Genomic DNA, 24096 nt, shown 5'->3' with positions numbered 1-24096 from the left:
TGTTCATATGACCACTGAAGCCTGTAATTGGCTCTACCAGTCAGTTGACTAAAAAGGAGAATCACCAAAGGCACATCCGATGATGAACTTCTCAAGTCACCTGACTGCTGCAGCTAAATACCAGAACTCAGCAGTCAGGTTACCAAAGAATACCTCTTGTACTGGCAGAGACCACTGGAGTGACCTGCACTGGATCTGATGGAGTTAGACCTGGTGATTATGACTGATTATAAAATTTTAAGTCATCCAAGTACTTTCTCCACTCTAGAAGCTGGAATACTCTAAAATGCTGCAGATAGCATTATTATAAAAAGTAATTAAAACCGTTATGCACTTTGTACATGCTTGTGGATGCTATAGTAGTGGTCCCAGTTCATCAATCATAACATAAAGAAAATATCTGCACCCTAAAATATCATTGATGTTTGAACACTTACTGTGTAGGCAATGCAAAAATGCAAGATTTTGGTCTGTGCAATAAAGGACCTTTGTCAGACACAAATACAAAAGTTGTGGGCTTGTGAGGAAAATGCAGTGAAATGATGTTTCTTGTACTGGCAGCATGGCTTCCTTTATATTTTCCTTTGCACAATAATAAAGGAAAGTTTTTCCTTTTCTCGCCAAGTGAACCATAATTTTTTTAGAAAGTATATTGTGCACAGATGTAGAAAGGAATCTGACAATGGTAAGTACACTGAAGATGAGATCGTTTTCCTGTGTCCTATCCATTATAAAATAAATCCACCACTCATTTTCTGCAACATTAAGATTTTATTCTGTCTCCTTTATGTGCACAGAAACTGTAGTAAACATTGGTAATTGGGGAACATAGGAAAATTGCTTAGGGATAACATTAAAATTCATGACTGCATTTACAAATTTGTCAGATTCAGTACATGTCCCACTAAATTAGCAAAAAAAAAAAATGAAAAGAGGAAGTCCATATTAACTATTTCAAAACCTGGCAATTTTTCATTTTACACATTTGATTTCTTATCTTGTTTCTAGAGCCATAACGTAAGAGCTTATTTTTTGTAGGACGAGTTGTAGTTTTGAAAGACATCATTTATTTTACCATATAAAGTTCTAAAAAGCAAAAAAAAATCCAAGTGGGTTGAAATCGTGAAGAAAGGCATTTCAGCTGTTATTAATGGGTTTTGTTTTAACAGTGCTTATTGTGCTATAAAAATGACTTGGCAATTTGAGTCATAGAATTATAGAAAGGTAGAGTTGGAAGGGACCTCCAGGGTCATTGTGTCTGTAGCATCGGCGTCTCTGCCTCCTGCCCGGCAGAGACGCCGTTCCCCTTACCACCGCAGTCCTGCTCCGGCATCCTCTGGCCTCCCTGCAGCTGCTGCTGGTGCATGCAGCTTCCCTGGCTTTGTGCTTAGGGCGCGCGCTCCCTCTTAAAGGGGCCGCGCGCGCCGTCTTAAAAAGTCCCCGGCCAATGGCTGGAGGACATCCCCTATAAAAGGCACCTCCTCCAATATGGAGGTGCCCGTGCAAGGTTGTTGCTCTGCATGCTAAACTCTGCTTCAGCCCACAGGTCCTGCTGCCTGTCTGACTACCAGTCCAGTCCGTCTGACTATCAGTCCAATCTGCCAGCCTGATTACCAGTCCTGCCCAACAGTCTGCTTACAGCCCAGTCTGCTTGTCTGTCTATGGGCTTGGCCAGTCCGCTTATCCGGAGCCTTCACCTGCTACCTGTCTCCGCCTGCCAAGGACACTCTCCAGCTCGACGGTCTGCCTACAGTCAAACCCGCCAGTCTGTCTATGGGCTAGGCTAGCCTGCCTACCTGGAGAACTTGCCTGTCACCTGGAGGCTCCTGTCTGCACCTGCCGTGTATGCCTGACAGCCTACCTAGAGGCTCCTGCCCATCACTTGCCGTGACCATCTGACAGCCTACCTAGAGGCTCCTGCCCGTCACTTGCCGTGACCATCTGACAGCCTACCTAGAGGCTCCTGCCCATCTCCAGCCGTGCCTGCCTGACAGCCTACCTAGAGGCTCCTGCCCTTCACTTGCCGTGACCACCTGACAGCCTACCTAGAGGCTCCTGCCTGTCACTTGCCGTACCTGCCTGACAGCCTACCTAGAGGTTCCTGCCTGTTACCTGCCATGCCTACCTGTTAGCCTACATGGAGGCTCCTGCTGGTTACCTGCCATGCCTGCCAGTCCGTCTGCCCGGATCACCTGTCAGCCTGCCTGCCGTGCTCATTTGCTGTACCGGTCAGTCCCTGCCTTCTGACCCGTGGGAGTCACCTGCTCTCATACAAGGTCAGTCCCCAGAGTAGCACCTGGTCCCTCTGCTCGGTCCTTCCCTGGTCACGGAGTGATTGAGCCGCCGTACGGCCTTGGTCGTTCCGAGTTGCTACCTAGTTACGCCCCTCTGGTCCCTCCTTGCACTGCAGCACAGAGGTTCCACCATCCAGATCCGTAACAGTGTCCAACCCCCTGCTCAATGTAGGATTCACTAAACCATCTCAGACAGATGTCTGTCCAGCCTCTGTTTGAAGGCTTCCAATGAAGGAGAACACACCACCTCTCGTGGAAGAGTGTTCCACTCATTGATTACCCTCACTCTCAAAAAGTTTTTTTTAATATCTAATCTGTATCTTCTCCTATTCAGTTTCATCCCATTGCTTCTAGTCTTTCTTTGTGCAAATGAGAATTAAACTGATCCCTCTACAGTGTGACAGCCCTTGAGATATTTGTCTCCGCTCAGTTTTCTCTTTTGCAAGCTAAACACTAAGCGAGATCACTAGCGAGATCGCTGCTGAGTCACAAGTTTTGTGATGCAACAGCAACCTCAGAAGCGATCTCGCTACGTTTGACACATAGCAGCGACCCGGCCCCTGCTGTGAGATCGCTGGTCATGTCAGAACGGCCTGGACCATTTTTTGATTGTTGAGGTCCCGCTGGGTAGCATGCATTGGTGCGTTTGACACCTTACCAACGACCTAGTTGGCGACTCAGAACTGAGACACATAGGCGTGCATTTGCATTGCCTTTTCCGCGCCCCCTCAGCTCCGATTGGTGGTCGCTACTGGGTTCTGATTGGATGGCCTTGCCTAAAAGAAGGCAACATAGTAGCGCTTCCGTCCTTTGTTCCTGAGAATTTCTTATAAACCAACATCCGATCACCCCAGTATTCTATACATTACCTAAGGTACATAAGAACTTACAAAGACCTCCAGATCAACCTATCATTGCATCTACTGATTCTGTATTATCACCCCTAGCCATTACATTAGAGAAAATATTGAATCCTTTCATTCCTCAGATAAATTCATATTTAAAGGACACTATGGACTTCCTACATTCTATACAAACCAGTGTACATATTCCACGAGGCAGTATATTGGCGACATTAGACGTAAACAACCTATACACTAGTATGGAACATGAGATGGGTATCCAGTCGGTATCTAGTTTCTTGAAAAAGGAGACTACTTTTACTGATGACCAGATTCAATTTTGTATTGACATCCTTACATTGATTCTTACAAATAATTTTTTTCTGTTTGAAAACCAGTTCTTTATTCAGAGGAGGGGAACAGCTATGGGGTCCGACGTGGCACCTCCTTATGCCAATATCTTTATGACATACTTTGAGACAACTTTCGTATATAGCCACACCCTCTTCAAAAAGTACGCTAAGTATTGGAAACGTTATCTAGATGATATTTTTTTAATCTGGTTGGGCAGTGAGGACGAACTTTCTCTCTTTTTTGAGGATATAAATACCTACCTTCCGGGTTTGACTTTTACGATGCAACATAATAATCACTCTATTCAATTTTTGGACACATTGGTAATCCTGAATACAAATGATACCCTAGATATCGACTTATACATTAAACCAACAGACAAAAATAGTCTTCTCCACTATTCAAGTTGTCATCCAAGACATACTAAAAAAGCTCTCCCTAGGTCCCAACACTGTAGGATTGAACGAATTGTCTCTAGTGATCTAATTCGATCTACTAGATACGAAGAAATGAATCAGAAATTTCGACACAGGGGTTATCCTGAGGATCTACTAAAAATAACTACCCCTACCTCTACTATAGTGAGAGATAATACACAGAGAATGGCGTTTGTCAATACATATCATCCTTTTGGTAGAAGGATTTTTCAATGTATTCCTTCTCATTGGCCTGCACTTCAGAAATCATATCCTACCATACCGGAATTTAAAAATCGACCTCTTCTTTGTAATATCTAATATTCGCAATCATCTAGTTAGAGCCGATGTAGGCTCTGGTAAATCTAATATCACTCAACATACCTTGGCCCCTACTCGGAATGGCACTTTTCCGTGCTTAAGTTGTCTACAGTGTTCTAACATAAATAAAGGAGATTAGTTTACTCATCCCCGATCAGGGAAACGTTATTTTATTAAAGGTCATTTTAATTGCGACTCTTCTTTTGTGGTGTACCTAATTAAATGTCCATGCGGTCTCGGATATGTTGGAGAAACTACCCAACATATCCAAGACCGTATCACTCAGCACATATCCACAATTAGATGTGGTCATACCTTGTTGCCTATTCCGGCCCATTTCATCTCCCGGGGACATACAATTGCTTAGTTAAAATACCAGGTTATCGATAATGTTCCATAATGTTCATACTCTTCAAACTTTATCCCCTATGGGCCTTAATCGAGAGTACGATATCCTCCATTAACTGCTATCTCCTGGCTATTAGTATTCCACAAGGTTTACTTATTATTAGTGTTGAGCCACCCCCGTAGTGTTCGAGTTTGGTTCGGTTCGTCGAACACCCGTGTGTTCGCCGAACTGTTCGTCGAACTGTTCGTCGAACACCTTCGAACACCGTTAAAACCAATGGCAGGCAAACAAAAACACATAGAAACACATAGAAAACACCTTCAAAGGTGTCCAAAAGCTGACAAACTGCTCTGAAGACACAACTAACACATGGAAAAGTGACAAGTACATATAGTCATGCGAAAAGAAAAGAGGTGGAGGAGTAAAAGGAGGGGGAGACACAGATATAGGCATGTCATGTCCTTCTAAAATCCAAAAAGTGAGAAGCCGACACGTTCAGTCCGCTCCTGCCCGTGCCACCTCCGTGTCGCCGGGTTTGTGCCAGAGCCGCGGTGAACCCTGACGGCCAGCCCCCCTCTCCCAATACTGGTGCCTGTCCGCTGGTGGGTCGAGCGAGCCCCCCTGTGGTGGAGGCAGCTCTAAGCTTTTTAATTTAAATTGTCTCTCTAATTTGAATGAATACACTTTAAATCCATTTACAAGGATCTATTGGAGGGCAAGTCTCATGCCAGCAGCCGCGTAATTCCAGCTCCAGTAGCGTCCACTAAAGCTGCTGCAGTTAAAAAGCTTTTATAAGGATCGAGCTCGGCTGTCCACCGCAAGGCATCCTACTGCCAGTCCCAGCCCCTATGCCTTGGGGTGCCTCCTGATGCTCTTCACTGAGTATCCCATGGTCCCGAAGCATTTCCTTTGAAAAAATTAAGTGTCAAAACTACAGGTGGTGTAGCTTGCTTAACAGCTGGGATAATCCGCTGACTAGAAGACACTGCTACTAGGCACAAAGTATTTCCTGGGCTAGATGCAGTTAAAAATTTGTAATTAGATACTCTCGTTAGATGCTGAGAAAGCATTCCATAGAGTCTCCTGGCACGCTATATATGATTCTCTTAAAAAGCTTGGGGTAGGGGTCTAGGGGACCCTTTTATAGCCAAAATCACGGCCCTGTATCGCAATATGTCACCTAGGCTGAAGATAAATGGAACTGTATTACCCTGAGGGCTCTGTTGCTACAGAGGTATTGCACCTCACCCAGAGGTGTGATATCTCACTCTCAGGTAAGGATGGAGTGTGGATCAGGACCCGACACCTGCATGCATTACACCACATTGCCGTGGGGCAGGGCGACCAATATGCCCCTGAGATGGGCACGACAGTCCCTGTCCCTGGCTGGAGTGGGGGGAGGGAACACTGAGGAAGGGGAACCCTGTAGTGCAGGAGCAGGGAGGAAGCAGTTCCTGGGTGCATTGAGAAGGGAGTATAAAAGGTGGGCACCATCTTAGTTCAGTGCAGAGAAGTCTGAGCAGAAGTGGCAGGGAGCAGGGGCTCTGCATGAGCTCTGCTCCGGAGGCGGGCCTAGTAACAGAGGCCCAGGCCTGGAAGAGGGAGAAGGAAGGAAGAGGAGTGGAGAAGGCTCCAGGAATGAGGAACGAAGGGATCCCAGGGGTGCGGACGGGCGAGTCGCCACCGCACGCCCGAATCCACCTGCGTGGAGGGGTCAGGCCAAAGGGGGAGACCGGTCCCCGAAACTAGTGGAGGCAGGAAACGACCCTCAGCTAGAAACCGGAGGCTGTGACATTTTATGTGGCGCAGCCCCTCGCTACACCCGCTAGGAAGGCACCACATAGGGTCAGGGAAACTGGCGCCAAGTTTACCAAGAGGAGGCCCGAGGCAGCCGGACAGAAGGGTTGGTAAGAAAGGCCAGACAAAGGACACACAAAGGGGGTCCTGTGAAGCGCTCCAAAGTTATCTGGGAGTTGTCTGAGCCCCTCACCTGGTGAGCACAGTACGACGTGGGCAGCCGTTACCTGCAGACGTGGTCTGGATAATAAGAACTGTGAGTAAAGGCCCTGGACTGCATCACTGACTCCGTTTCGTTACTGCTGCTGCCCTGCACCATCACCCCCATCCTCCGCATACAATGCCCTGAGGCTATACTCCTCCCGTGGGGAGTTATGCTACGCTCTGCTGCACCCACAACACCAGCCTCAGCGGTCTGCCCTGGAGCGTCGGTTCACTCTGACCGCAATCCACGGGTGGCGTAGTCGGACATTTAAACATCAAAACCACATAAATAGTTCCGCCACTGGTTTGACCGCCCTGAGCCACGGAACCGGGTCGCCACCACGGAGACTACAACCACCAGCATCCACCAAAAAGGGTCCGGCTCCGGGCGTCCCAAGGCCCAGGGGGCGCGTCAGAACATTTTCATCACCTTTCACAATCACCAATGGGACAAGGCAGGGATGTTCTCTGTCCCCTCTCTTATACATCCTAGTGACGGAGCACCTGCTCTCATCAATTCGCCATAACCCCAATATTAGGTGGATTGAGGTGGGAGGCACCGAGTACAAGTGCTCTCTATTTGCTGATGATGTACTAGTATATATATAAAACCAGGGGAGGAGTCCTGAGGAGATAATTTGCATATTCCCACTGCATTTTGGGGTAAGTGAAGAGTTTCCGCGAGCTCAAAGAACACTGGATTTTGGCTGTTGGAGCTGAAAAGAGGACATCGGTAAACCAGGGGAGGAGTCCTGAGGAGATAATTTGCATATTCCCACTGCATTTTGGGGTAAGTGAAGAGTCTCCGCGAGCTCAAAGAACACTGGATTTTGGCTGTTGGAGCTGAAAAGAGGACATCGGTAAACCAGGAGAGGAGTCCTGAGGAGATAATTTGCATATTCCCGCTGCATTTTTGGGTAAGTGAAGAGTCTCCGCGAGCTCAAAGAACGCTAGATTTTGGCTGTTAGAGCTGAAAAGAGGACATCGGTAAACCGCGCGCCTACTGGCGCGCGCATTTTGACGCTTTTTTTTTAAGCTTTTTTCACTGTTTTCAGAACATTAACAATAAGAACATGGAAGAGTCCAGGAGCCATTTGGTGAGCTGCATATCCTGCTACATGTTCACAGACTTGCCAGTGGAAAAGCCAAACTTCACATGCCAGAAATGCAAGCTTGTGTCCCTGTTGGAGGAAAAGTTGCGAAATCTAGAAGAGAGGTTAACTACCTTGAAAATCATTAAGGAAGGTGAAGAGTTCTTAGACAGAGCAGAATTATCTCTTCATGATTCAGAAAGAGAAGAAATTCGAACTGCACCTGACGAAACAGAGGAATGGAAGCATGTGACCCACAGAAGCAGGAGGATCGAGAGGCAGTCAGCACCCATACTGCTCAGGAACCAGTACCAGGCTCTCACGCAGGAGAACCATGAAGAAATACAGCAAAATAAGACTTTGCCAGCAATGAATAACCTTGTAAGCCCTCAGAATCCTCCTGGATGGAAAAAGAAGAATGTTGTGAAGAAAAAACGGAGAGTGGTGGTCATGGGGGATTCCCTGTTAAGAGGAACAGAGGCCGCTATCTGCAGACCAGACATAACCTCAAGAGAAATGTGCTGTCTTCCAGGAGCAAAAATTAAAGATGTGTCTGACAGGATATCAAGATTCTTCAGACCTACAGATCACTACCCATTCCTGCTACTACATGTGGGGACAAATGACACCGCAAGAAAGGACCTGGAAACCATCTGCAGTGACTTTGAAGACTTAGGCAAGAAAGTGAAAGAATTGGGAGTGCAGGTGGTCTTCTCATCCATCCTCCCAGTGGATGGCCATGGAACAATGAGGTGGAATAAGATTCTACAGGTGAACAACTGGCTACGTCGATGGTGCCGTCAACAAGGATTTGGATTTCTGGATCACGGAATGAATTACCTATACGATGGACTACTTGCTAGAGATGGGGTGCACCTTACGAAGACTGGAAAACATGTATTTGGAAGTCGCCTTGCTACACTCATCAGAAGAGCTTTAAACTAGAACAATGTGGGAAGGGAAGCAAAAGGCCAGAAAAAGCCATACAGCTGACAAATACTATTGAGATCTCTGCTACTGGAAGTGGAAAGGAAGAACAAAGACAAAACAATTTAAATAATAAAAATATGGGAGGAAGAGAAACCAATCACAAACTAAAATGTTTTTATACAAATGCACAAAGCATGGGCAACAAACAAGGAGAATTGGAACTACTAACGCAGGAAAAGGAATATGATGTCATTGGAATCACTGAAACTTGGTGGGACGATACACATGATTGGAATAAAAGGCTAAAAGGATACAACTTATTTGCAAGAAACAGACTTGATAAACGAGGAGGAGGTGTTGCATTGTATGTTAGAAAAGCGTATATCTGCACAGAGATTGAAGCTTCAGAGACTGGGAGTTCTGTGGAAACTGTTTGGGTAAGAATACAAGGAGAGAACAACGGAAAGGACACCATTGTAGGCATTTACTACAGGCCACCTGGGCAAGCTGAAGATATGGATGAACTCTTTATGTATCAAATGACCAAGTTCTCCAAAAAATATGACGTAGTGGTCATGGGAGATTTCAACTATCCAGACATTTGTTGGGAATCTCTGTCAAGTAAAACTAACAGGTCAAGCAAATTCTTATCCTCTCTTGCTGACAACTTTATCTTCCAAAAGGTAGGGGAGAAAACAAGTGGATCTGCTACTTTGGATCTAATCCTTATAAACAGGGAGGAAATGGTTGAGGAGGTAAAGGTGGCTGGGACCCTAGGAGGCAGCGATCATGCTATTATAGAATTTTGGATAACTAGAGGAGGAAGACATGTGAAGACTCAAACTTCAAGGTTAGATTTTAGAAAGGCAGATTTTAAGAGACTCAGAAAGAGAATAGGAGGGATCCAATGGCTGGATGTCCTTAAGGACAAAAATGTCCAGGAAGGATGGGAAATTTTTAAAAATGAGATTCTCAAAGCACAATCGTTAACAATCCCGAAAAGTAGGAAGAATGGGAAGCATTTAAGGAAACCAGGATGGATGAACACAGAACTTAAACACATGCTAAAAAGAAATTAAGAAATGTTTATTAAATGGAAAGAGGGAGCCATATCTAAAGAAGATTATAATGCAGTCTGCAGATCCAGTAGGGCACGTATCAGGTTAGCTAAAGCTGACAATGAATTAAGGCTTGCAAGAGATGTCAAAAGCAATAAAAAAGGATTTTGGGGGTATGTCAAAAGTAAAAGAAAAGTCAAAGATGCTATAGGATTTTTACAGGATGAAAATGGAGAAATGGTAAGAGAGGATGTTGAGAAGGCCGAACGTTTTAATTCTTATTTTGCATCTGTTTTCTCTCAGAAAGAAAATGTAACATCAACTGATCTCCACTGTCCTTTTAAAGGAATAGAGGAATCCAAGTTATCTGTAAACAGAAAGATTGTGAGGAAATATTTAGCTAACATAAATGAGTTCAAGTCTCCAGGTCCAGATGAATTACACCCCAGAGTACTGAAGGAGATCGTAGAAGAAATTTTAGAACCACTCTCCATAATCTTTGAAAATTCTTGGAGAACAGGAGAAGTCCCAGAAGACTGGAGAGGAGCAAATGTTGTTCCTATCTTCAAAAAGGGGAAGAAGGTGGACCCAGGGAACTATAGGCCGGTGAGTCTGACTTCTATACCAGGAAAGATCTTTGAACAAATTATTAAACAACATGTATGTAAGTACATGGATAAGAATGAAGTGATTAACCAGAGTCAGCATGGGTTTGTAACTAACAAGTCATGTCAGACTAACTTAATTTCCTTCTATGACAGAATCACTGACTGGGTGGATCAGGGAAATGCTGTAGATATAGTATATCTTGACTTCAGCAAAGCATTTGACAAAGTATCTCACACCATCCTTATTGAAAAAATGACCAAGTATGCAATGGACCAGGCAACTGTTAGGTGGATTCATAACTGGCTTAGTGATCGGACTCAAAGGGTGGTTGTAAATGGCTTCACATCCAGCTGGATGAATGTCTCAAGTGGGGTACCACAGGGCTCCGTCCTGGGACCTGTATTGTTCAACATCTTTATCAATGATTTAGAGGAAGGAATTGAGGGTAAACTGATTAAATTTGCTGATGACACAAAGCTAGGAGGGATAGCTAATACTAGAGAAGAGAGAGAGAGGATTCAAAAAGACCTAAATAAACTGGAGCAGTGGGCAGCAACCAACAGAATGGTTTTTAACAGGGAAAAATGCAAAGTACTACATCTGGGCAATAAGAAATGAAAAAAGCATATACAGAATGGGAGGAATAGAGCTAAGCAACAGTACATGTGAAAAAGACTTAGGTATACTAATAGATCATAGACTGAACATGAGTCAACAGTGTGATGCAGCAGCAAAAAAGGCAAATACAATTCTGGGATGTATTAACAGAAGCATACAGTCTAGATCACGTGAAGTCATTATCGGTCTTTACTCCTCTTTGGTCAGACCTCATCTGGAATACTGTGTACAGTTTTGGGCACCACATTTTAAAAAAGACATAGACAAACTGGAGCAAGTTCAGAGAAGAGCGATCAGAATGGTGACTGGTCTGCAAACCATGTCCTATGAGGAACGGTTGCAGGATTTGGGAATGTTTAGCTTGCAAAAAAGAAGACTGAGAGGAGACTTAATAGCTGTCTACAAATATGTCAAGGGCTGTCACATTGTAGAAGGATCATCTTTATTCTCGTTTGCACAAGGAAAGACTAGAAGCAATGGGATGAAACTAAATGGGAGGAGACACAGATTAGATATTAGAAAAAACTTTTTGACAGTTAGGGTGATTAATGAGTGGAACAGGCTGCCACGAGAGGTGGTGAGTTCCCCTTCAATGGACGTCTTCAAACAGAGGCTGGACAGACATCTGTCTGAGATGATCTAGTGAATCCTGCTTTGAGCAGGGGGTTGGACCAGATGACCCAGGAGGTCCCTTCCAACTCTACCATTTTATGATTCTATGATTCTATGATATATCACTCAATCACATATATCCATCCATGCTGTTATGGCTGAAATAGATCACTTTGTTACAGGGTCAAATTTTAAAATCAATGCAGCGAAGTCTGAGGCCCTCGATGTCTCCCTCCCCAAATCCATATAGGATTCCATCCAGTCCAACTTTCCCTTTGCCTGGCCCTCACAGGGTATCAAATACTTAGGAATTCCTATTCATAGAGACCTCTCCCATCTATGTTATCTTAATTTTGGGCCCTTTATTGAACAACTCCATACAGACCACGGTTGGCAAGTTAGAACTGTAAGATTCACTACGTGAACCACTGGTGTTTTGTGGAAAAGCACATGTACACTGTGTTCCAAATTATTATGCAAAAAGTGTTTAGGAGTGATAAGGGAAGAATTTGTTTGTTTGTCAGTTAAACTCATTGATGGTGATGTGTGTCAGGGCTCTTTATATCACTGTAAGCAATTGCAGACACCTGTGCTAATTAGTTTGGCAGGTGTGTCCAATGAAAGGCAAGACTACTTAAGAAGGCTGTCTCACATTATTAAGCAGCCTACATTTTCTGCCAAAATGGGAAAGAAAAAGGATGTGTCGGCTGCTGAGAAGCAACAAATTGTGGAGTGTTTAGGTCAAGGCATGACTACAATCAACATTGTGCGATGATCAGGATGAAGTGTCTTGGCAATCAAGAAGTATGTAGCTGATTCACAGTACACACGTGTGCGTGCTGATAAGGGCAAATTGAGGACTCTTTCCTACAGGCAATTACGTCAGGTTAAAAGAGGAGCGGCAAAAAAGTCTTGTCATAGCAGCAGACAAGTTTTTGAAGCTGCTGGTGCCTCCAACGTCCCCCGAACAACAAGATGCAGGGTCCTTCAGAGGTTTGCAGCTGTGCATACGCCATCCTGTCGACCTCCTCTATCCACTTCACACAAGCAGAAACGGCTCCAGTGGGCCAAACATTACATGAAGACTGATTTCAAAACTGTTTTGTTCACGGATGAGTGCCGTGCAGCGCTCGATGGTCCAGATGGATGGAGTGGAGGATGGCTGGTTGATGGACACCCCACGCAAACACGGCTACAGCGCCAACAAGGAGGAGGTGGAGTAATGTTTTGGGCTGGAATCATGGGGAGAGAGATTGTCGGCCCCTTTAGGATCCCTGAAGGCGCTAAAGATGAACTCCATAATGTATGTGGATTTTCTCAAACAGCACTTCCTGCCATGGTTCAAGAAGAAGAACCGTGTATTTCACAGCAAGATCATTTTTTGCATGATAATGCACCATCTCATGCTGCACATAAAACATCTGCATCTCTGGCTGATATGGGCATAAAAGGGGACAAACTTATGGTGTGACCCCCATGCTCCCCTGACCTCTACCCCATTCAGAACCTCTGGAGCATCATCAAAAGGAGTGTCTATGATGGCGGGAGGCAGTTCACATCTAAGCAACAGCTCTGGGAGGGTATTCTGTCCTCATGCAAAACAATTGAAGCAGAAACCATCCAAAACCTGACAAATTCAATGGACGAGAGAGTTCAGAAGCTCCTTTCGAACAAGGGGTCCTATGTGAAAATGTAACATCACCTAGAATAAAGTTTTGAGTTGAAAACTGTTTGATTTCAGTTTCTAATAACCTGCTAATGCTTATAATTTCAAAAATGACCATTTTTTTGGTCTTTATTAAAATGAAAAGGTTGATCGAAAAGTTTGGGGGATCTAAGAGTGTGGCAACCCAGTAGTCATGATTACTTTGAATTCTGACAATATGAGGGTCATGTTGCAGGTAGTGCAGCAAGAAGGCACTTATGTGTCTTGCGCATCTCGGAGCCCCAAAATTATTTTCCGGGCTAGATGCAGCTAAAAATTATTATTAATTTTAAATCTGGTGGAGCTTAGTATAGATGGCCTAATAGGATCAGTGCTGCACACTGCTACAAAGCCCAAATTATTTTCCAGCCAAGATACAGATAAACATGATTAGTAATTTTAAATCTGGTGGAGCTTATTATAGATGGCCTAATAGAATCAGTGCTGCACACTGCTACAAAGCCCAAATTATTTTCCAGCCAAGATACAGATAAACATGATTAGTAATTTGAAAGCTTAAAACGGTTGGTAGGGTGATTTTAACCAATCATCCATCTTTTACTCTCCCCAGGATGACACAGGGGTAGAAAAGTCGTTTCGGATCCATGATTTGTTCATCTTTATAAACGTGAGTCTGTCTACATTATCAGTGGAGAGCCGCGTGCGCTTATCTGTCAGCACACCACCAGCAGCGCTGAACACACGTTCAGACAGAACGCTGGCTGCGGGGCATGACAAGATCTCCAAGGCGTAAGTGGCTAGCTCCGGCCATTTATCCAGATTGGAAGCCCAAAAAGAGCAAGGGTCCAGTGACACAGTCATGGCTTCAATGTTTACTTGGAGATACTCCTGTACCATCGTCTCTAGGCGTTGACTATGTGTCAGACTTCTTGTCTCCTGTGGCCTTGCAAAGGATGGGCTAAAAAAGTGTTGAAATGATTGCACAAAATTGATGTTACCAGCAGATACTGTAGTTCTGTTATGGTTTGAGTGCTGAACACTTGACGGTCCCACGGTTGGCAAGTTGGAACTGTTAGATTCACTACGTGCACCACTGGTGTTTTGTGGAAAAGCACATGTAAGATTCTGCAACAGTCTCTGCTGATACTCCTGCATGCGTGCATCCCTTTCTATGGCAGGAATAATTTCTGCAAATTTACTTTTGTACCGGGGATCTAACAGTGTGGCAACCCAGTAGTCAGGATTATTTCTAATTCTCACAATTCGAGGGTCATTTTGCAGGTAGTGCAGCAAGAAGGCACTCATGTGTGTTGCGCATCCAGGAGCACCAAGTCCCTGTTGTGTTGGTGGCGAGGTAACAATCATGCTTCCTTCCTCTGTCCTCTCCCCCCAACCTCGCACAACAGAAATGTGATCAAGGCCTCCCTCATCTGATGAGTCTTCCATCAGTTCGTCCTCCACTTCTTCCTGGGCTCCTGCACCTTCCTCACTAGTTTGGCTGCTACCATGCGCCCTGGTAAAACCATCTCCCCCACCCTCACATGCCTGCCGCCTTGCTGCTGCCGACCGTCTGGACCTTGCAGATGTTAGCCCTTCCGCATACAACTCCTCCTCCTCTACTTCCTCCACCTCCTCTTGTGCCACCACCTGACTCCGAATTCTGTTTAACATGGGCTCCAGCATGTAAATCACCGGAATAGTCATGCTGATAATGGCATCGTCAGCACTAAACATCTTCGTCGCCATTTCAAAACTGTGCAGAAGGGTGCATAGGTCCCTGATCTGAGACCACTCCTCCAGCGTGATTTGCCCCACGTCTGGATCTCGTTGGCCCAGGCTATACGTCAGAACGTATTGCACCAGGGCTTGTCGGTGCTGCCACAGTCGCTGCAACATGTGCAGAGTTGAATTCCACCGGGTAGGCACATCGCATTTTAGCCGGTGAAGTGGCAGGCCCAACGACTTCTGTAGAGATGTAAGTCGCTGAGCTGCGGGATGCGAACGGCGGAAGTGAGCACACAGCGACTGTGCCCTCTGCAGAAGGCCATCTTGTCTGGGATAGTGGGCTAAAAATTGCTGGACAACCAGGTTCAACACGTGAGCCATACAAGGCACGTGTGTGACATTGCCCCGGCGAAGGGCCGCACCCAGGTTTGCAGCATTGTCGCACACGGCCTTCCCTGGTTTCAGGTCCAGTGGAGACAACCATTCATGAAATTGGTTCTCCAGAGCTGACCACAACTAATCAGCTGTGTGACTCACATTTCCCAGACATTTCAAAGTAAAAACCGCCTGATGACGTTGAGCCCTACTGCCAGCATAGTAAGGAGGTGTGCAGGATCCCTTCTGCGCAGTTAGAATACTTGTGGCATGACCAGACAGGCTTTGGGTGCAGGTGGAAGACCGAGACGAGGTTGAGGAGGCAGAAGCAGTGGAGGAACTTTGACATAAAGAGCATTGACGCACAACTCGTGGGGACGGCAAGACTTGGACAGCAGCCCCTTGTCCTGCTGTCACCATAGTTACCCAGTGCCCAGTCAGCGACATGTAACGCCCCTGTTCATGCCTACTCGTCCAAGTGTCTGTGGTGAAATGCACCCTGTCACACACAGAGTTTCTCAAAGAAGCGGTGATGTTGTGTGCGACATGCTGGTGGAGCGCAGGCACACCTTTCTTTGAGAAGTAGTGCCGACTGGGCATCTGGTACTGGGGCACTGCGACGGACATAAGGTCTCGAAAATCCTCTGTGTCCACCAGGCGGAAAGGCAGCATTTCTGTAGCCAAGAGCTTGCAGATGGTGAAATTCAACCTCTTAGCTTTCTCATGGCTAGGAGGAAATGGTCTTTTACTTGTCCACATCTGAGGGACCGAGGGCTGGCTATTGTGCTTAGATGGGGTTGATAAGGGTGTCCCCGGCAAACTGCCGGTCTGTGAGGAAGATGCAGGCGGACATGTTAGGTTGCCTTGATCAAAAGGTGGTGCTATCGATGTCGGACAGCGCTCAACACCAGCTGGTGTTACCACTTACAAAGAAAATGATGACCTGCCAATCACGCTGGCTGTTGCGGGTAAAGAGGTGGCAGGTCTGCGCCCCAAAACAGGTGTGACTGCTGTCCCCCCAGTCACAGAGGATGAAGAGGCCGCGGATGCACAAGATATGGCAGACGGTGGTTGGCCCGGCCGGCTAGGCCGCATTGTAGCACACTGAGCTTCCCACTGCAACTTATGCTTCATGTCCATGTGCCGGTTCATGCATGAAGTACTCAAACTATGTATTTTTTGGCCTCTACTTAGCTTTTGCTGACAAATGTTACAGATAACACGAGTTGGGTCATCTTTATCGATCTGAAAAAATGCCCAGGCTATGCAAGGCTTAGCACCCATGCGACCTGAAGAGCCACCACGACTTGTGGTGAGAGTCAGAGTTGTGTTTGAGGATGCAGTTGTTGACGTGCTCCAGTACTACGTCTCTGTCCAGGAAGGCGCAACCTGGTCTTTCTTCTGCAGATGTTACTGTTGCTTTAACACCTACCCCATGGACACAACCTTTTTTCCCCTTCCCAACACGCCTATTCCCCTTTCCACCAGCAGCAGGCCTTTTTCCACTCATTTTGGTGGTTAACTAATTCACAACTCTGGAGTTGTTTGCACAAAAAAACAATGGATGGGAACCGAGCAGAGCTGAGTGGCCAAACTGTGGTATTAGGCCAAAACTATTGGCTGGGTTAGATGCAGAAAAAAATTATATTCAATTTGCAACCTGATGGAGGTCAGTATAGATGGACTAATAGAACAAGTCCCACACACAGCTAGAAGCATAAATATTTTTTCAGAGGTAGATGCAGAAAAAAATATATTCAGTTTGCAACCTGATGGAGGTCAGTATAGATGGACTAATAGAGAAAGTCACACACTGCTAGAAGGCCAAATATTTTTTCAGAGCTAGATGCAGACAAAAAATTATTTTGAATTTGCAACCTGATGGAGGTCAGTATAGGTGGACTAATAGAACAAGTCCCACACACTGCTAGAAGGCCAAATATTTTTTCAGAGCTAGATGCAGAAAAAAATTATATTCAGTTTGCAACCTGATGGAGGTCAGTATAGATGGACTAATAGAGAAAGTCCCACACACTGCTAGAAGGCCAAATATTTTTTCAGAGCTAGATGCAGAAAAAAATTATATTCAGTTTGCAACCTGATGGAGGTCAGTATAGATGGACTAATAGAGAAAGTCCCACACACTGCTAGAAGGCCAAATATTTTTTCAGAGCTAGATGCAGAAAAAAATTATATTCAGTTTGCAACCTGATGGAGGTCTGTATAGATGGATTAATAGAACAAGTCCCACACACAGCTAGAAGCCCAATATTTTTTCAGAGGTAGATGCAGAAAAAAATATATTCAGTTTGCAACCTGATGAAGGTCAGTATAGATGGACTAATACATCAAGTCCCACACACAGCTAGAAGCCCAATATTTTTTCAGAGCTAGATGCAGAAAAAAATTATATTCAATTTGCAACCTGATGGAGGTCTGTATAGATGGATTAATAGAACAAGTCCCACACACAGCTACAAGCCCAATATTTTTTCAGAGGTAGATGCAGAAAAAAATATATTCAGTTTGCAACCTGATGGAGGTCAGTATAGATGGACTAATAGAGAAAGTCCCACACACTGCTAGAAGGCCAAATATTTTTTCAGAGCTAGATGCAGAAAAAAATTATATTCAATTTGCAACCTGATGGAGGTCAGTATAGATGGACTAATAGAATGATGCTATGCCCAAAAGATTTTACTTCACTAGGTGCAGTAAAAAAATTGGTATTCTATACACAGGTGGTATATCTTGCAACACAGATAGGCTACTCCACTGACTAACACACTCTGCAATAGGCCAAAAAGGATTAGCTTTGCTAGATTCAGCCAAATGCTGTGAAAAAAACTTGCACAGCACTGGCACAGACCTGCCTGGCAAAAACTGATAGGAACTGATGTAACCTAGTCCTGAAAAGGACTCCAATTACAATTAGTCTTTACTCCCACAACCTATCTATTTAAGAGCACAGACCTGCCTGATAAAAGTCGTAGGAAATGCTGTAACCTAGTCCTTAAAAGGACTGCAATCACAACTATTCCCTACTCCCAAGCTATCTGTAGATTTGTGCGAAAATTGGCTTTAAATTAACAAGGTATAGCGCACACAGCAACAGCGGTGCTGTCTAACACGCAGCTGCAGCAGTGAGAAAATGGTGGCGACGGGTAAAATGGCTTGGTCTTATAGGGCAAGGACATGTGACATACACTGCCAATGACACATGCCCTTGCTTGTGTGAAAAAAAGCACTTCGATCCGTGTGTGCGCTGCTGATAGGCTGACAGATTGCACCTCCCCACTGTAAATGCGGGAAAGAGAAAAAAAATGGAGATCTTCATTATTCCTGCAGAGATCCATCCCCTGCCCCTCCCCCCACCCCGCTGTACACTCAAACTGCGTATTAACATTAATTTTCATCATTACTGAGAAAAAATCCAGTTATGATTTTGGTGCACGAACAGTTATCGAACATAACCTCGAACAGCCGAATTTTTCTCAAATCGTTCGTGTTCGCCGAATGGCTCGAACACCGCCCAAAACAGCTCGAATTTGAGATTGGCGAACAGTTCGAGTAGAACAACGCTCATCTCTACTTATTATCCATATTACTTGTGTCTATATATTAAAAAAAAATATTTATATATTGTTTATATATTATTTATATATTGTAATATGATTAGTGATGATTTATTCTCACATACAGAATATGTATAACTTTCTACAAAAAATTTTTTTTCAGACTACCCAGTAAAATTTCAACAGGTATGTATTTTCCTTTTTTTATATTTTCCTCTTGTGTCTCCATTCCCTTTTTTTTTTCCTTTTTTATTTTGTTTTATATTTCTTAAAAAAAAATTTTTTATATATATTTATATTTTTATTTTGAATTTTTATTTTTATATTTATACTATGATTTTTCTATATATTTCTAATTGTATTTAATTGTATTTATTTTTACTCTCTTGGTTATTATTTTTTATTATTTTATTATTTTTTCCTTCCAACTTTTAATATTTTCCCCTTATAATTCCCCCTAGTTATTCCCTTTTCCTCCTTTTCTCCGTTTCTTTTTCTTCCTATACCCTATATGACCTCATTATCTACATCTTTACTGCCATGGTGTGCTATATCTCCTACATGCGCCTTACTTTCTATTGCGCATGCACCCCTTCACATCGGCTTTTCCCGTTCTTTTCCGCCGCGAGTCGGCTCGCGCCTGCTCACTAACACCTGTCATGTTAGTCACCACGTGACCGGAAGTGACCACACACGCCCCTTTCTGGCACGCACTTAAAGTGGTATGGATACTGCTTTTGCACAGCGGCAACCACCGAGACCGCACGCTTGGACGACGGGACCCCACAGCCACCAGGTAATGCTATCACTTCTTTCTTTTAATGCTATGAAATTCATCATCTGGCACATCACCTTTTTCTATAGCCCGGTACTTATGGCTTGTGGACACTACTCTTAGTCATAAATATATCCTCTACTGGATGATTTTTCTTTTATCTAAATAGGCTTCTATTATTGAGACACTGGAGCGATTCTGTGGAACTTTCCTCCATGGATTTTTTCTGAGAGCTTTTTTTACGTTTTTTTCTGATGAATTTTTGATGAATTTCTTTGATGAATTACTGATGAACTTTTTGATGGAATCCTGATGGAGTTTTGACCCCAACCCCTAATGTTGCTGTATATAAAAAACACATATACTGTATATATATGAAGTATATGTCATGCTATATTATATGTGTAGAATTTACCTATAAATGTTATTTGCTATTTCTACAGATTATCCTTTAGATTTTAAGTTGGTGATTTTGAGATATATATAAAAAGATCTAATATATATATAAAAAGATTTGGCATATGTTATTATATTAATTTGCCTTTATTTTTTTATTTTTTTGTTCTTCTTTTGTATATATACAGATACCTTGAAAAAGGCCAATATTGGCCGAAACGTTGTGTTTATGTATCTGCTTCCATGGGTCTGATCTACCATTAATGAATACCACTAATAAATTTTGGAATCTATGCAAGCTAAAAGTTATTGTGTGCCGGAGTTATTACTGACTTTTGTTAATAAAATATGATATATTGTAGAAGACTTGTAAAATAACAGACATTGGATTCTGCATATTTCATATAACTACACTATATTCTTGCAGCTCAACTACTCTGTATAGACATATACAGTACAGACCAAACGTTTGGACACATCTTCTCATTTAAAGATTTTTCTGTATTTTCATGACTACGAAAATTGTACATTCACACTGAAGGCATCAAAACTATGAATTAACACATGTGGAATTATGTACTTAACAAAAAAGTGTGAAACAACTGAAAATATGTCTTATATTCTAGGTTCTTCAAAGTAGCCACCTTTTGCTTTGATGACTGCTTTGCATTCTCTTGATGAGCTTCAAGATGTTGTCACCGGAAATGGTCTTCCAACAATCTTGAAGGAGTTCCCAGATATGCTTAGCACTAGTTAGCCATTTTGCCTTCACTCTGTGGTCCAGCTCACCCCAAACCATCTCAATTGGGTTCAGGTCTGGTGACTGTGGAGGCCAGGTCATCTGGCATAGCACCCCATCACTCTCCTTCTTGGTCAAATAGCCCTTACACAGCCTGGAGGTGTGTTTGGGGTCATTGTCCTGTGGAAAAATAAATGATGGTCCAACTAAACGCAAACCAGATGGAATAGCATGCCGCTGCAAGATGCTGTGGTAGCCATGCTGGTTCAGTATGCCTTCAATTTTGAATAAATCCCCAACAGTGTCACCAGCAAAGCACCTTCACACCATCACACCTCCTCCTCCATGCTTCACAGTGGGAGCCAGGCATGTAGAGTACATCCGTTCACCTTTTCTGCGTCGCACAAAGACACGGTGGTTGGAACCATAGATCTCAAATTTGGACTCATCAGACCAAAGCTCAAATTTCCACTGGTCTAATGTCCATTCCTTGTGTTCTTTAGCCCAAACAAGTCTCTTCTGCTTGTTGCCTGTCCTTAGCAGTGGTTTCCTAGCAGCTATTTTACCATGAAGACCTGCTGCACAAAGTCTCCTCTTAACGGTTGTTGAAGAGATGTGTCTGCTGCTAGAACTCTGTGTGGCATTGACCTTGTCTCAAATCTGAGCTCCTGTTAACCTGTGATTTCCGATGCTGGTGACTCGGATAAACTTATCCTCAGAAGCAGAGGTGATTCTTGGTCTTCCTTTCCTGGGGCGGTCCTCATGTGAGCCAGTTTCTTTGTAGCGCTTGATGGTTTTTGCAACTGCACTTGGGGACACTTTCAGAGTTTTCCCAATTTTTCGCACTGACTGACCTTAATTTCTTAAAGTAATGATAGCCACTCATTTTTCTTTACTTAGCTGCTTTTTTCTTGCCATAATACAAATTCTAACAGTCTATTCAGTAGGACTATCAGCTGTATATCCACAAGACTTCTACACAACACAACTGATGGTCCCAACCCCATTTATAAGGCAAGAAATCCCACTTATTCAACCTGACAGGGCACACCGGTGAAGTGAAAACCATTTCCGGTGACTACTTCTTGAAGCTCATCAAGAGAATGCCAAGAGTGTGCAAAGCAGTCATCAAAGCAAAAGGTGGCTACTTTGAAGAACCTAGAATATAAGACATATTTTTAGTTGTTTCACACTTTTTTGTTAAGTATATAATTCCACATGTGTTAATTCATAGTTTTGCTGCCTTCAGTGTGAATGTACAATTTTCAAAGTCATGAAAATACAGAATAATCTTTAAATGAGAAGGTGTGTCCAAACTTTTGATCTGTACTGTATATTTTTCCCATGATTAAAGACAGTTAACTAATGTAAATGCTAAAATCAATGTACAGAACAAAGAGTACTTTCACACATTCTGATTAGAACCAAATTGCAATGGGTTTGTCATGAATGGCTTTAATAGGTGAAACCAGTTGAAAAGATGCACTGCAAAGCTAGAGCAATTTGCTGTGAAAACACACACTTTTTATGCATAGTAATTTCCCACAAGAGTAAAAGTGCCCCCAAACGTCCTATTACTAGGAGGATAAATGTACTGCACAAGAATCCAAGCAAAATATTGAATGTTTACATAACGGTTTAGCTAAAAACATGTTCGTTCTCAAATGCTTTTCAAGGCAACACATGGAGACAAATTGATAAAAGAACTCTTGCAAAAGCTGAAACGTGAAATTTACTGCGTTTCAAGTATGTAGACAGATTATTTTTATATTGAAAAGGCACCATGATTATTACAACTGACAAGTTCAAGTAATTCATTATTCACCTCCGCTGTGGTAATGACTGCAACCACCTTCTGCAATTCAGACTAATGATTGAAGCCACCACTAGCATCAAGCAATATGGAAACGTTGGCTAAAAAATCTGTTGAATGCTAAAATGTTCAGAATATATTAAGGATGCATGGCAGATCACAGCCATATCTAAATAAAGCATCTGAGGTATAATGACGAAAGAACCAGAGGAAAGATGAAATTAATTGCTGAATGTTTCTAAACGTGTACTGATTTGAAACAAATTAACAGGGATGATAAATTGATTAAATACACATATTACATAGACTAAAATGCATTCTGTGGTTTTCAAGGACCCATTGAAGCGCAAGTAGGTGCGAAATGGCTGTCATCCATATCGTGTCCTTTATACTCCTGCAACCACTTCAGCTTTTTCTGAATCAAAGGACTTTTAAGAGACTGTGAGTGCCACCTTTTCTTTCACACTCGGTGACTAGGGTGCCAAGTCGCCTACACTCTATCTTCCCAGATGCAATTCTCATATGTTGGAGAAGTGGGCAGTAAGAAGGGAACATGCTGTATATTTTCTTTTCTTGAAAACGTCACACTCCTTTCTGGCAAAAAGTGCAAAGAGTGATATTTAAGACAACCCTGACTTGAAATCAGACTTGAATCCAGCTCTCATTATTTTCCATCACTGCGACATTCCTCTAAAAATCTAAAAATATTCTATTTTAAGGCACCTAATTGCAACTGCATGTGTTTGCATTCCTTTGCGGAGGTATTTCCCTATGATTATAATAAAATATTGTTCCCTGTACGTTTATTTTATTTAAAAAGTCCTTAAAGCCAAAGTGACTAATAAGCTTGAATTATCTTTGCCAAAGTTATATTTTCCAATGAAAGTCACTACTATTGATAATACACCTGTCACTCATGGTGTGGTGAAGTAAGACACTAAAGGGGTGTCCATGCTTATTGTTAACCTACATTTTGAATTAATTTAGTTTTTTACTCTTTAAAATCTGTCACTGGCTTTGGACTTGGGCATGCATTGGTTATGTAAACATAACCCATTTTTTGACTAGCACAGGTGCACAGGGAAAATTATATATTTTGTGCTGCCTGAGGCGAAAATTGAAATTGTTCTTTCGACCCTCTAACGCCCCTATATATATATATATATATATTAAAATATCATTACTAGAGTTGAGCGGATCGATTCACGGGACTCTTGTATAGCATCCAGGTCAGTAGTACCTGGCAGCTAGATAGGAATACCACAAATCTCTTACCTTCCAGCATCACAGGGCGGCTTTTGATTGGCCCCAGTTTATATTCACAGCATACCAACTTAAAAATCACTTTACTTAGTAATGGTGGAGACATGTTCACAAGAGATCAAGCACCTAGCCTGACTGGAGGCAGAACGTGTCTTAAGTTGACATGCAGCGTGTACACTGTGAGATCTATGATCTATCAGATTGTGAGGCCACCAGCCCTAAGTGGAACCAACTGAATGGTTATTTAACAAATGGTTGCCCACACAGAACATCA

This window comes from Phyllobates terribilis, unplaced genomic scaffold (genome assembly GCF_046119375.1).
Source record: "Phyllobates terribilis strain yellow unplaced genomic scaffold, ASM4611937v1 Scaffold_1__5_contigs__length_1240528914, whole genome shotgun sequence".
NCBI lineage: Eukaryota > Metazoa > Chordata > Amphibia > Anura > Dendrobatidae > Phyllobates > Phyllobates terribilis.
This window is presented reverse-complemented; position numbering follows the sequence as displayed.